This window comes from Sus scrofa, chromosome 11 (assembly GCF_054392235.1).
Source record: "Sus scrofa isolate SSC_HxYL_T2T_F1_AM1 chromosome 11, Sscrofa_HxYL_maternal_Yorkshire_Landrace_v2.0, whole genome shotgun sequence".
Lineage (NCBI taxonomy): Eukaryota > Metazoa > Chordata > Mammalia > Artiodactyla > Suidae > Sus > Sus scrofa.
In genome coordinates this window covers 77,771,422-77,787,092 of record NC_139393.1, presented here as the reverse complement: position 1 = coordinate 77,787,092, position 15,671 = coordinate 77,771,422, and the positions used below count along the sequence as shown (strand labels likewise).

At 39.6% G+C, this 15,671-nt stretch overlaps 1 protein-coding gene across 6 annotated transcripts in view; it reads left to right on the top strand.

Moving 5' to 3' along the window:
- Positions 1-15,671, top strand: part of FGF14 (fibroblast growth factor 14) — a 613,169-nt gene that overhangs the window by 293,781 nt on the left and 303,717 nt on the right. The gene's annotated exons all lie outside the window — the stretch shown is intronic.

The following is a 15,671-nucleotide window of genomic DNA, read 5'->3' as shown; positions in this document are numbered from 1 at the left end:
GGCCGTCAGGATTTATAATTTTGTTTCTTTTCACTTGACTATCCCTCCTCTGTAACGTGTCATTTTTGGTTTTACATTTATTTCTCAAGCTAACCTTTGCTGAAATCCAGTGTTATTTCTACTTTACCCAAATAACTCCTCTTTGACGCACCCAATATACTGCATGTACAGAGTGATGTATCACAACTCCAACAATTTTGAATAAGATACAACAAAGATAATACCCAATTAATGCCAAAGGGGTAAAGATATGTGTGTGATTTGTACTCAGTGTCTATGTCTGTATCCACACTAATAGATTTCCAGAGTGAAGATACACGTGTGTGTGTGTGTGCACGTGTGAGCTCTCACTCAACTCAGCCTGCACTTAGGGCTCCTGGACCTAGCCTTATGCCTTGTGATGCTGTCCCATTTTTCATAACGCTTTTGCTGTATAACATCTTCACTAAGATTTTGAATTACTATTATCTTTCTTTCCCCTTTTTCTTTTTTTAAAAAATTTTATTGGAGTATAGTTAACTTACAATGTTATATTAGTTTCAGGTGTACAGCAAAGTGGGTCAGTTATGCATATAAATATATCCATTCCTTTTTCACATATAGGTCATTATGAACTACTGAGTAGATTTTCCTGTGCTATGCAGCAGGGTCTTATTAATCATCTATTTTATACAGTCGTGTGTTATGTGTATTCCCACCTCCCAACTTCTCCCTCCCTCCGATGGTTTCAACTGTGGTAACCATAAGATTAGTTTTGAAATCTGTGAGTTTGTTTCTGTTTTATAAATAAGTTCTTTTGTATCATTTTAAAAATTATATTCCAATATGTGATATCATATGATATTTGTCTTTATCTGACTTTCTTCATTTAGTATGATAGTTTCTAGATCCATCTATGTTGCTACAAATGGCATTATTTCATTCTTTCTATGGCTGAGTAATATTCCATTGTATATATACCACATCTTCTTTATCCATTCTTCTGCCGATAGACATTTAGGTTGCTTCCATGCTTTGGCTATTATAAATAGTGCTGCAGTGAACATTGGGGGGGCATATATCTTTTCAAATTAAAGTTTTCTCTGGATAGATGCCCAGGAGTGGGATTGCTGGATCATTTCTTTCCTCTTTTTCTTCCCATAGTATGATTACCTTTCTGGAGTTTTGTGTTATGGCCTTCTAGGACAACTAGGCTGATAATCATATTCACTGTTAAGATCTGATGTAATTGTGCCAAGCATTTGCATATTATAATATCTTATGCATTCATATTATCATTGTTAATATATTTATATAATGCTGGAGTTTTATTTAGTTCCTGTGAAAATGGACATGTGTCAGTTTACAAATATTTCTATAGGTAGTTACTCATTTATTTTAGTGGGTTACCCCTCCCAGAAAAACTCTTCGCTTTGACTCAGGCTTTCAGACATGCATCAAGCGCAAAGAAATATGAAGGGAGGAACTGCCCATGTGGAAGTTCAATGGGGTGAGTTGCCCCTCAACTTACTTCCTAAAGGAGATTTCCCCACCTGCCTCTTACCAGCAGACTTTGGAGATATTGCAGGTTTGGTTCTACACCAATGCAATAAAGCAAATATCACAATAAAGTGAGTCACACATGGTTTTTCGGTGTGTGTAGAAGTTATGTTTACACTGTACTGTAGTCTGTTAAGTGTGAAATAGCATTATGTCCTAAAAATGTCCATACCTTCATTAAAAGAGAATGCTGTTGGAGTTCCCACTGTGGTGTGGCACAGTGGGTTAAGGATCTGACATTGCTGCAGCTGTGGCATAGGTTGCAACTGCAGCTTGGATTAGATCCCTGGCCCAGGAACTTCCATATGCCACTGGTGCCGCAAAAGAAAAGAAGAGAAAAGAAGAGAAAGAAAGAAAGAAGAGAAAAAAGAGAATGCTGTTGGGAAAATGGTGCTGATAGACTTGCTCCATTGGAGGGAGAAACCTCCAATTTCTTTAAGAAAAAAAAAAAAAGGCTCTATCTGCAAAGCATGATAAAGTGAAGCACAATAAAAAGAGGTCTGCCCATTTCTTGGTTCTCAGCAGATGTGGCTTTACTCGAAGAGGTATTGGTGGAGGTCGTGGGGCAGCTCCTCTGAGGGCCCATGGCTGGGAGAACACAGCGCCCAGGAGCCAGGTGTTGGCATCTTCAGATGTACAGCAGTGCCTGGCTGTCCTGCACTGGTTTTCCACATCTCCCATGACTGTATTTTGTGTGTAAACACACAGCACTTTTTTGCCATTTTAAGAAATGTGCTAAATTACCCAGGAATAAAACTATAAATCCAGGGAGATGATAGATTGTGTTGCTCAGCACACTGTGAAGGGCTGTCCACCATCTTTGAAAGTGGCATCATCAAAGGCAGCGCTGCTAGTGGCTCTTTGACCCCCAGTGGGTCATCCTTGTACCAGTCAGCATCTGTAGCAGTGCTGTTTATGATTGGTTTATGTTATGTATAAACGGGCTCTTAGTCCTTATTTTCAGTGTTCAAATGAAATAGAAATTGTGCAAACGATCTTCAGTCGATGTAGCCGTCAAAGTCTGGTCGGGGAGAGAAATGGCAACGGTTGTTTGAACAGAAAGACTTTTAGGAATTCTTACTGAAAAAGATGCTGGCGGATCCCTTAAAAGGTTCGAAAGAAATGCTAAGGCATCCTGGTAGCAGCAACTTCAGGAAGCAGCTTCCACCACTAGGGTTGAGCGGACAGAGGAAAGGAGAAACAGGGGAGGCTCCCAGGCATAGAGGGAAGGAGCTGCTCTCCCTCCTCCAGTGTGGAAGTCTCCAGTGGCCCCAGTGGCAGATCCTAACAGAAACTTGGCAAAGCAGAAATGGAGTTGGGGGTCCCAGGCCCAGCATCGTGAAGCAGAATGTGAGACGGAGTCAGTTCGGAGCTGAGAGATAGTGAACTAATAACTGGTACACTTGGCTATTGCCTTACATTCCCGAATCCAAACTTTCTCACTCTAACCAAATCATCTTGTATTGTTGTACCCAGGCATTTGTATTTTATAATATGTTAAATATATTTAAATATAAATACATATATGCATAGTACAATACATGTAACATACATAAATGTCTGTACATATAATTTGTTTCTTCTTTTATACTAAGTGTACATAATCGTATTACTTTGATTGAATTATGTTTAGAGGGAAATAATTTCATTTCAGGCTAGTAAGGGAGACATTATAAAATATTTTTTATAAAATTAGATGTTGTCTCATGGTATTAAGACTCCCTGTCTTGGTTTAGATGTATAATATACATTTAGACTTTGTCAGTTTCTTGCCAGCTCAGGGGGGTAGTGCCATCTGACCTCAGCTACAAAGCTTGTATGCAGAAAGGATCTCATGTGATTTTAGGTTCTAATCACTCTGAAGACACCACTCGTAGCTGGCATCCCTTGATCTTTCTTGGGATGGACAGGCATGGTGGGACTGTGACTCCCTGGCATGCTGCTTGTCCCCAGCTTTCCAGGGCCGCTTCTAAAGGTGGTGGAGGCACCGGTGGGAAGCGATGTTCTCCCCTGCCGCCGTCTTGGAATTCTGCGTGTGCGTTGCAGTCAGGGCCGCGGCTTCTGAAAGTGATATTCAGATACAATAGTTAGCAGTTGTGGAGCTGCTGCGGCAGTTGAGCATTATGTTACAGGTTATGAACACAGTGTATTTACCCACAACAGTTTCCGAGTAAGTGTTATCCCCATTTTATAGACGTGGTAATTGACTGCAGAGACCTTGGGACTTGCCTAAGACAACCCAGCTCCATTCTGTCTGCTTCCTCCAACATATACCTTCCTCCCACTCTGCTTCCCTGTAGAAATGCATCACACAAACTCGTTATTTGTGAGGGATTATTTGTACAAACAGTACAATTACTTGATAGATTAATCGACAGTAGTTGACTAAAAGATTCAATAAGTTCATAATATAAATGCCTGATACAAGTTAGAGTCCCCGTCAATAACCATTGAATGTATATGAATATGTTGATAAAAATGTTGGCTGTAATGATAAGCTTCAACGTGGTCCATTTTGACCTTGAGTGCATCATCATCCATCCCATTTTTTTAAAAGGCCAGGTGTGCATAGTAAAGCTAATTACCCAACATGAGAAAACAATTTATTTTCAACAGGATCTCCAGTCATTTGAGCTTCAGGCAAATGGAATTTCACAACACAAGAGAAAAAGAAACAGTGCCTTAAAGATGACAGTTATTCCCAGAGAGTTTCCAAGTATAAAAGCTTGGACGCCAAAGAAAGGGTACTTTACTATCTATATAATGCAGAAAAGAAAAGAAGTACTTAGATGACAACAAAGACAGTAATTAAAATGAACTAATAAAAAAAAGAAAGAAAGAAAGAAAAGGAAATGAACTGAAGCCGTTATGCGATTGGTAAAGCGCTCCTCTCAGCTGGCTACTCAGGAAAGCAGACTTATCAAAACTTCTGTCGTCTTCTGTGTCTCTTAAGCTTCGATGGAGCAGAATCATTTTGGAAGACACGGTATCACGACGAACATTGGGCACACGGCCGCCTTACCTGACACCGTGTTGTTTTAGATAGAGAGGCCTTTTGTAACTCAATACCTAAGGTAACCTCCTTGAAAGTAAAGCTTGGGAAAAACGAGGAACCCGTAGGCGGTAGCACTGACCAGGAGCACTCTTTGGCTGGCTGTTAAAATTCGCCAGCCGCTAAAAATACCACCATCGGTTTTTGAAAAATTTTATCCAGATGTATGGCTGTTCCCTCCAGTCGCATTGCAGGGCGTGAAAGGAAGCACATCTTGCTGAAATAGGCGTTTATGATATTTGAGCTTTGCTTTCCTCTATCCAGAATATCAGATACGAGGTTGAATGTCTGCCAGTGCCCTCTTCTGGATAAAAGAGAATACATTTACAGAAATTATCTTCCCCTTTTCACATACGGACTAAACAGTTTCTCCTTCCACTCTGAGAATACAATTTGCGTTTGTTGTGAACATAAGGGATACGCTACCCTCAAAGGCATGTGAACAAACATTTTAAATAGATCACTTTGGCACTCAGTTTTCCCTGCAGTCTGTAAAACTTCCCTCTAAAATGCAGATCCTCTTCTGAATTCTGTATCAGTTGCGGGGGATAAATAGATTTTATACATATTCAATAGAGTTGCAACAAAAGAGGTCTGACCATGAGCCTCTTAGGGAGGCAGTCTTGACATCATTCTGACGCGGGTCCAAATTCTGGTTAGAGTTTCAATTTCCTAATCTGGAGCTATAAGCCAAAAAATGGTATTTACTTTATTTGGTAATTATGAAAGTTAAATGAGCATCTGCGTGAAGCACTTATCTTTGTTTTTTTTTTTATATAAATGATTTTAATTTTTTTCCGTTATAGCTGGTTTACAGAGTTGTATCAATTTTCTACTGTACACCAAGGTGACCCAGTCACACACACATATATACATTGTTATTTTTTCTTTTTTTCTCACATTATCATGTTTCATCATAAGTGACTAAATAAAGTTCCTAGGAAGCACTTATCTTTGTATCTGACCTATGGTCTTTTCTACAGTATCTGCTGTGATAAGGGTTTTATCACTTAAACAAGTATCTCTTTTACTATAAATTGTCTAAACTTGAAAAAAGTTTTCATTAAGATATGTTTCTAAATGTTAGATTACAGAATTTCAAATATATACATTTTACCAATAAAATCATATTTGTATTTACTAATTATATATATAAAATACCTCATGGATTGACTTTGACTTTTTTTTTTTTTTTTTTTGTCTTTTTGCCATTTCTTGGGCCGCTCCCACGACACATGGAGATTCCCAGGCTAGGGGTCTAATCGGAGCTATAACCACCGGCCTACGCCAGAGCCACAGCCACGCGGGATCCGAGCCGCGTCTGCAAACTACACTACAGCTCACGGCAACACCAGATCCTTGATCCGCTGAGCAAGGCCAGGGATTGAACCCGCAACCTCATGGTTCTTAGTCAGATTCGTTAACCACTGCACCACGACGGTAACTCCAACTTTGACTTTTTAAGCAGGAACTACTGCAGTGAAGTGTGTTTACCATAAAGCTTGAAAATATGCAACATCTGTGGCCTAAATATTATTTCACACGTTGAGATATAAATATATTTAATTGATGTATTTAATTTCATTAAATTTCTAAGTTGTGCAAGTTATACATTCTAACTTGTTTTTGAATCCATGGTATATACATAGGCCACAGTTTGGGATCCATTTTAATTAATATAAAATAAAGAATTACCTCTAATTATCAAATTTTGATGTTTCTCTTGGCACTCATTGGAGCTTTTATGAAAGCATAGCATTTCTAAAACGACGAAATATCAGGAGAAACTTAATCTCTGGCCCACTTCAAGTTAGCAGTTGAGTCAAGCTGTTGCTATATATATATATAATATGTATTATATATATATATATTATATATCCTATGTGTTTTGGAGAAACGAACCCAAATAAAAATGGAAACCTAACCCACTTCCTAAAGTATGGCTTTGGGCATGTGACCCAGCCCTGCTGTGCCCTAGTTCCTTTTTATGTAAAATGGGAATAAGAGCTTCAAATTCCTAAGTTAGATGTGAGTAGTCATGAGAGATCTAATACGAAAGAAGTGCTCAGTTTAAGTTAACGCTCCATATAATTTTTACATGTGCACAGAATAGTAGAAAAGCCATGGGCTTGGAAATCAAGCGTCGGTATAAATATCATCTTCTTACCTGTTTTTGAGATTTACATTTCTATCTATAAGATGGTGGTTGTGAGTATTTAAGGAGTTGTGTACAAAATGCTTCGTGTCTGTAGTGTCCGTGGAGAGAAGGGGCAGAGCAGATTAAAAAAACAACAACTTCTAATACCGTTTTGGCCTACTGTCTCTTTTGTCCCAGACCCTGTGTTCTGAGTTACAATCTCTGATTCTATGTCCAGACAAGATAGTCTTGAGGCAAAACTGACCTCAGGTCACACTGGTAGGAAGCCCTTAACGTGCATAACGTCTTCTCCTTTCCTTCTCTGAGGTGTCACCTTCCCAGGGCTGCGGGCTGGTTCAGTTGCACAGATTTTCACACCTTAGGGCCCACCACTGTATGTCAGTTCCAGAAACACGCTGTGACATTTTCTAGCTCCAGACCCATCACCTTGAACCAGTCCTGTGTCCTCTTTCCCAAGCCAACTAATCTGGTGAGCTAAATTATAGGAGGGCTCTCTTTGGACTCACGTATTGCTCCCAACAAATGACACAGATGCCTCCTAAAGGCTGGCTCCTTCTGCCTCAGATCCTACAGGCCAGGCCCACAGAGGACCGTTCAGATAACACGTAAGGTCAGCAGTGGAAGTCTTTGGGGAGCGCTATGATTCCCGATTCACCCCGCCTCCTGCACCTGTTGAATTTCAGTCAAGCTCAGTAAGTTGTTTGGGTCTGGAATCAGAATAGGAGGAAAGAAAAGAACCAATATACTATCTAATATACAGCAATCTTGGCATATATGAACTTTGAGGTTTTATGTATGTGTGTGTGTGTGTTTATGGATGATATATATATTTTATGTGTATATGTGTCCTTGGTTTTTTGCTTTTTATTTTTCTTAAGAAAGCCATATTCTCATCTGTAAAATGAAGAGATTTGATGAAATATGGTCTGAAGTACCTCTTAAGTGAGTCTGTATTCAATTTGAATTGAAATTAACTGGCAAATTGCATTTAAAGTTGAGATCAACCACAGCCCGTGAAAATAAGATTTTTAAGAAGCATTGTCCTAGTTTTTAATCAAGACTTGTCATTTAACACAACTCCATATGCAAAGCGCTTTTAACTACAGAATGATTTTTTTTTTTTTTGTGGGTTTTCAAAACATAGCCTGTCCTTTTGCCTGCTTTAGGGACCTTGGATAATAAACGTATAATAACACTTTATACTTAGCTAAAAGTTACTGGAGCTGGGAAAACATCAGAGGCTTGATTTTCAAGGCAGCTACTAAAACAAAATTCCAGACGTAGAAATTAAAGATGCTTTCTTATCTATTTTTCTGTCTTGTCTTCAGCTTTTCCTTTATACATGAGGTAGAGTGATTTTCCTTTCAGTATTTTTAACTTACATTTACCTTAAGATTCAGTTGCGGAAACTCCGTTGGAGCCCATCTGACCTTCCAATACCAAAGACAAAGGAGGGTGACTGCTCTTATTACACAGGTCTCTGGGTACCCAAGCTTGTCATCCTATCAGAGGACACTTATTCTCATCTTAATCAAAATAAGCTACTAACTTTGCAAGGTGATATATTGTCAGAGAAACTAGCGAACTCAATTTTATCATTCTGGACATCCAGTTAGGATGTTCTTATATCATTCAGTATTGTCGGAGTCAGTGTTTATTCCATCAGAGTTCTTCTCTTAATAATTCTTCAGAAAATGGAGTGTCACCACCCTATTGTTTTTAACAGAAACAGTAAGGTGGTTTAGAAAAATAACATCAACTTTTAAGTTGCAAAATTTAGATCACATCATTTCTCCAGCACTAGTCAGTTGAAGGATTATGGGCACATGAACTTTCATTTAAGGATTATTTTCATATTAAATGAACTTGGAGCAAGTTTATACATGACTTGGTGCATACAGGGAGCTTGATAAATGATTCTGCCGCAGCAGAACACACACACACACACACACACACACACACACACACACACACACCAGACACATACACAAAAATAGAAAGGGAAATGGCTTACCTTTAATTAAAGTAAAATAGAATTGCACTGATAAAAAATTTCTAGAAAATGCATGACAGAGTGTGCAGAGGAAGGATGGTAAGGGCTAAGGCCATTTAGACAACTTTTTAACCTCCTTCATTTAACTTTGCCTTGTTTCATGCTTGGTCAGTGGTATTTCCTATGAGAATTTTAAATACACTAAAGGATAAATATCGGGAGTTTTGCGCAAACTTTCCCCTTAAGAATAAACACCAGAGGAGTTCCTGTCATGGTGCAGCAGAAATGAATCCGACTAGTATCCATGAGGATGCATCTTCCATCCCTGGCCTCCCTCAGTAGGCTGGGCATCTGGAGTTGCCGTGAGTGCTGGTGTAGGGCATAGTTGTGGCTCAGATTCTGTGTTGCTGTGGCTTTGGCTGTGGCCGGCAGCTGCAGCTCTGATTGGACGCCTAGCCTGGGAACTTCCATGTGCTGCAGGTTCGGCCCTAAAAAGAAAAAGGAAACACACACACACACACACACACACACACACGCACACACGCACACACGCACACACACACACCAGAAATTGGGATAGTAGGAGGCACGGGGAATCAATATTAAGGAGTGTTGGGGGACCATTCCTGACAGTGTAGGTCTTTGTACTCAGGACTGTCATAATCATTTCACTTAAGAAGCAATCCATCTAGCATGTTAATGAGAAAATTCACACCTGGGCAAGGAGGAGGGTCTCCTCTTTCGAAATGCATTTCTCTTGTGCTGATTTTGATTATAAGTTGTCTACGGAAGACATCTTCAAAGCCCTTCTTGTGGCTGTTTTTAAAATGTGATTGCCTCAAAAAAACTTCCTACTTCCCTTGACTATATATAACTCATACCATTATTATAATGATATTTACCTCTAAGTATCTGAGCCGACCTTAATTGTATGCCATGTCTTGAAATGGTCATAGAGTAAGACTGTCATTGTAATGGCTAGTCTGTAAATTTTTTTCCTCCCTGAAAGTCTATTAGAAAATGGAAAGAAAGTATGTAACTAAAAATGCCTTGTTAGGCGTTCCCATCGTGGCGCAGCAGAAATGAATCCAACTAGGAACGATGAGGTTGCGGGTTCGATCCCTGGCCTTGCTCATTGGGCTAAGGATCCTGCATTGCTGTGTCTCTGGTGTAGGCCGGCAGCTACAGCTCAATTAGAACCCTAGCCTGGGAACCTCCATGTGCCACGGGTGCAGCCCTGAAAAAGATGAAAAGACTAAATAAATAAGGAAAAATGCCTTCTTAGTAGGAAAGTTAAATGGAAGAAAGAAAAAAATGTTCATTCATTGATTTTTTTCAACAAACATGACAACTAATTTTTTTTTAATTGAAGTGTAGTTAATTTACAATGCTACAGTATACAGTAAATGGATTTGGTTACATATGTATGTATATACATGTACATATATACCTATTACTTTTCAGATTCTTTTCCTTTATAAATTATTAGAAGATATTTAATGTAACTACCTAGGCTATAAAATAGGTCCTTTTCTTAATGGTTTTTATTTTTTTCCATTATAGTTGTTTTACAGTGTTTTTTGTTTGTTTTTGAATGATCTTTATTTTTTCCCAGTAGGTCCTTGTTGTTTATCTATTTTACATTAAGTAGTGTATATCTGTTAATCACAAATTCCTAATTTATCCCCCTTCCCTTCGCCCCTTTGGGAACCCTCAGTTGGTCTTCTGTGTGTCTTTGAGACTGACAGCTAGTTATTGGGGATTATCTGTGAATCCAGACAGACCAGAACATCCTGTTGACATGGCGTTTATATTCAAACAGAAGAAGAAGAATCACAATAAATATGAAAAGTATAGAGTATGGTAAATGACGATGAGTGCCAAGGAAACAAATGCCAGGAATCAGGGACATAAAGTGTAGGATATTGCAATTTTCCATAGAGTGAGCCTTATCAGGAAGATGTTATTTGATAAACACTTGGCAGTTATGAGAGAAAGAGCATCCTAGGACGCGAGGATGCCCTGAGCACAGGTTTCAAGTGGGGGCATGAGTTCTATGAAAAATGAGGCCAGTTAGTACCATAGAGAGGGTAGCAAAGTAGGAGGTGAACTGTGAGAGGGAAGAAAGACTCGTCTCACAGGGCCTTTAAGGCCATTGCAGCTGGACTTTTACCTCGCCTGAAATGGAAAATTATTTCATCTATTTCATGGTTTCGAACAAAGGAATAACATCTCCTTAGCTGTGGGAAGACTGCAGGGTTGAGAAGAGACTAATGAAGAATAAGTTGGAAATAAGCTGTTTTTTCAGTAAGCCACATGAAAGACGATGGCTATGGACCAGAGCAGTAGAAGTGGGCATGACACTAAGGTAGCCCTGATGTGCTTGAAGGCAGAGCAGACACAATTTGCTGATGATTTAGGCATAGCATTGAGAGAGGCAGAAAGTCATCAAGGATGAATTAAAGTTTCTTCACCAGATAGAAAGTTATTGAGACTGGATAAAGGAACCAAGTCAAGTGATTTTATAGGAAAACGGGTTCATTTCAATTGACATAAGTTGGCAGAGATATATTCTAAGAGATTTACCAGGAATTTGAATTTAGACTATGTTACTTATCATTCAAGAAACAAGAGTTTATGCATGTATTTTCATGTTTAATGTTGACCTTATTTAAATGTTTTCCCATCTATCTCAGTTTTGGATTACACAGAGTTCAAAGCCTATCATTTAAGTAGACTTTGATCCGTATTTGTTGCTGGTGTTGATTTTCGGGTCATGACTCCCGTTCCTGAAATTAATGAGAACTAGTCTTTGGGAAGATGGATTAGAATCATTTGGAAAATGCCAGCTCTATTTTGTGTCTTATCACAGCTTTCTCTTCTGTAATGAACACAAGCTGACAAAAGAAGACATGGCTTCAGGTTTTTTTAAATAAGGCTAAGAAATAGCTTCATAGGAGGGCTTGCTGACTTCCAACTGAACTAAAGCATTCTCTATAGTTTTTTTTTTCTTTTCCTTTTAAGCACATTCTGTGAGATAAAAGCATTTCACAATAATTTCTCACCCCTATCTGTGTTGTGATCTCTTTGGAGTGCTGTTGACAAAATGTTACGGTCTTAATTTGGTTTCTTCCTTTTCCATTTTGCATTCATATCACAAATTTCTTGGTGGTAATTTTAAACACGGTCCCTGTATAGTAATAACAGAATGAGTAAATTAAGTATCTTTATGTGGAAGTTTTTATTTCTCCATTTTGGTTGCTTAAATAGTTACAGCTAATTTAAGATTCAGTTCTTATTTACACTTAAAATACTATATACCGCTGTATACATATGATTCCATTTATAGATACTAAATCTAAAACATTATAATTTTACACTGGGAAGCCATTTCAGTTTTGCTTCCACAAATTTTACCATTCATGTTTGCAATTAACATGTAAGTCTGTATAACACTACCACAGAATTTCGGCATATCTTAGCAATCGTATATCATCCTTGGATATAAGGAGTTTATAGTTTCACATGGAAGCCAAAGGCATGTCTTCACGATAATTTAAATAAGTAAAAATCTGTAAGATACTTATATAATAAATCTGTGACAGTGTCACGATCAGAAAATTTGGAACATGAGTATCTATCCAAAAAGTAATTAGGTCATAATGAAGGAGCAGAAAGGATGAAAAGCTGCCTTTGGTTAAAGATGGTGAAAGATGGTAGAAAACGGTGCTGAGTCTCTTTCAACAAGTGTCAGTGAGATTCTTGGGATGAACAGTCACATAGAACTGGTCATGTTGAATTGAAATCAGCAACCCATCACATCCCGAGTGAAGGTAAAGTAAAATATAAAATGTCTTGGGGATTCCTTGGTATCCCCTAAAATTCTCCCTCATTGGTTGATGCCTGAACTCTGTCTCAGAGTCGTACTGCTTTTCCTGAAGTCTTTGGTACATCCTTAAGATGCCAGGCCTCTGCTAAGAGCTTCAAAGAATCTGAGATTCTCTAAAGGTACCAAAAAGCAGGAGGAAGCAATTCTCCCTCTTGCTTGGTTTAAGGCTTATACTTTGGCTGAATGATGGGAAAGAGAGGCAACAACTTGCTTTTAGCCACAATAGCAAGAGGGGCCTTTTTCGTCTTCATACATTAATTCAGGATTGTTTTTATGGTTTGTTTTCTGACAAGAGTTACCATTTTCCCTCCTGCTCTTCAGACTTCTCTTTAAAATGTTTTTAATGGTCTTGGAAAATGAAGAGAAGGCTTTAGGAAGAAGAAATTCATTAGAGCATCGTCATCCAAAGGAATGGGCCTTGGAGCTAGAAGGATAATCAGGTCCCCTTTGACCTTGGTTGCCTAGTTACTGTCCCTGGGTGGCCTCCTGATGCTCTCTGCTTTCCTAGATGTCTGCTGAGATGCAAGTTTTATTTGGTCTTCAGTTCGATGGCACACTATGGCATATCTAGTAAATTAGAATGTGGGCAAATTAGATCATTATCTATGGAATATGGTAAACTCTTCTGAAACCAACCTAATTCCCCATTCTGCTGTCTCTATATTGAGAATTAGCTCCAGAGGGAGGAGAAGAGGCCATGCAGACAAAATACCAACATTTATCCTTTTAGGTCTTAATCACTTATAACACTTAAAAAAATAGTCTTCCCAAACATTGTACACATTCGGAATATGTATAGTCGATTTTTGGAAGGAGATGGGATAAAGAACTGAAAGAGTGATGTTTTAATTTGCTGTCTTGAAAGAGAAAAAAGTGGCTAGTAGGGGAACCAGCGGGCAGGGGGAGAAAGCCTATTTAGAGGGACTGAGGAAGGTCCCACAGACTTGTCTAAGAGGCTTGTCTAAGATGACATCAGCACCAACACTTGGAATCACCCTTGACTCCTCACACTCATCTTGGTCAGTCCTTGGTTCTTTCAGCACAGTCTGTGGACGTTTCTTCAGAATATACCCCAAACGTGGACAACTTCTCACCACCTCCGTTGTGAGAATTCCAGCCCAAGGTGCCATCCCCGTTCTCTCCTGGATTCCTGCACAAGCTTTCTGACTGGTCTTTCAGCCTCCATCCTTGTCCTTCTGCAGTCTAGTCTCTGTCCAGAAGCTAGATGGAGCTGGTTAAAAGCCAGCTCAGGGAGAGCATCCCACCTCTGCTCAGAGCACTCCAGTAGCTTCAAGTCAAGAAGAGAAACAGCCAAAGTTTCTATGATTTGCTGTCTCTGCCCCCTCAAAACTTTGCCAGATTCATCTCCTAGCCTTCTCCTTCTTGCTCACTCTGCTCCAATATAATGATCTAGTGGTCCTTTCTCACACATGCCAGGCAGGTCGCCACTTACTGATCCTGCGTTCAGATTATTTTCCTCCCAGACATTTAGGTATTTCCTCTATCAGTTCCTTCAGGTCTCTGATCAAAGGCTACCTTTCTTGCGGGGTTGTCCCCCGCATCGTGTAGAAGGACTTCCTCTCTTAGCACCACTTGACACATTGTATACTGGCAATATTACATGTCAACAAAGTAAATATCTATTCATATTTATATACACTTATTATACACATGTAATGTAAAAATTATCTAGATTATCTGTTTTTCTCCAGGAAAATGTAAGCTCCTTAGAGACTGACTCTTTATCTTTAATCACTGCTGTGCCCCCAGCATCAAGGCTAATAATTATTTATTTGATTAGATCAATATCTTTAATACGACTTTAATATAATTTCCTCCAGGAAAGTAAACATACTAACCGCCTCTTTCTATGGCACCTTGAAAGTTCAGACTTGATTGCATTTCATTCTACACAAAAAGCATAGATTGTGAACAGTGAATTTTGAAAGACACTAAGTAAATGCCAAAAAAGGAAGAATTTCACAGAAAAGAGAGCATGACAAACAGGAGTCCGTGGCAGAGTCTCTGCGTGTCTCTGGGAAGGGACACTTAGGTGAGTTACCCAAGGGCTCCCTAAGGGACCATCGGCACAGATGGCAGGGCATCAGGAGGGCATGCACAAGGCGATCCAGATCCAGTGGTGTCCAAAGAACCACTGAGCCTGTTGGGTTTCCTTCCTAAACATCTCCCCGCCTTTTCTTTTCTCTCCGTTCTCACTGTTACTCTTGTCTGCATTCAAATCACCTTTTTCCCCAGACTTCAATTTGGCCTCTTCTTTCTCATTCCCATGGCTGGAGAATCTTTCTAAAAGTGGAATCTGCCACGTCCTTGCTTACAACTCCTTAAAAGCTCCCCCCATTAATCTGAGAATAGAGTTGAAGTGCTTAATACCTTTCACAGGTATTTCCAACTCCATGGCTCTCTAGCCTTCCAGCTTTCAACAGTCTTCTCCCAGACTTCTGGGCCTTTAGGAACATTGATTTCTCTTCAGCCTTGAACTTCCCCTCCTAGAAGACTGGAGTCTCCTGTTCAGCTTCCACACCTCATTCTGGGTGAGAAGGCTTAAGCGAGCTAGATGTCTCTAAAAGGGTCCAGAAGCATCCTGCCTTACAGGACAGATTGTACATGCCACCTAGTATCCTCATTCCGTGTTTATATACTTGTTTTTTCTCTGGGATATAAGCTTCTTGAAGATGTGGAGAAATTTGTCATGTTTACAGTTGTGTTTTTCAATGCCTAACATGATGTCCGCCACACCATAGCTGTTGGAGACGTGAATGATGGTTTCGTTTTCCAGATGTCAATATCTGGGAGTCATAATCCATGGCTTATGCACATTTCCAGTGCTTCCCACGTGGCATGGTCCAGCTCTGTTAGCAATGTACAGCCGATTCACGTGCAAGGAGGCTGGCCTTGTGCCCTGCTGACCAGGAGTCATGCTCAGAGGGGCTGGGTCTGCAGCCGACCCTCTAGACTGCTCAGCATGTTTGCAGTGCCTGGAGATGTCTAAAGACTTGATGTCGTCTGCTGCTTACTACTG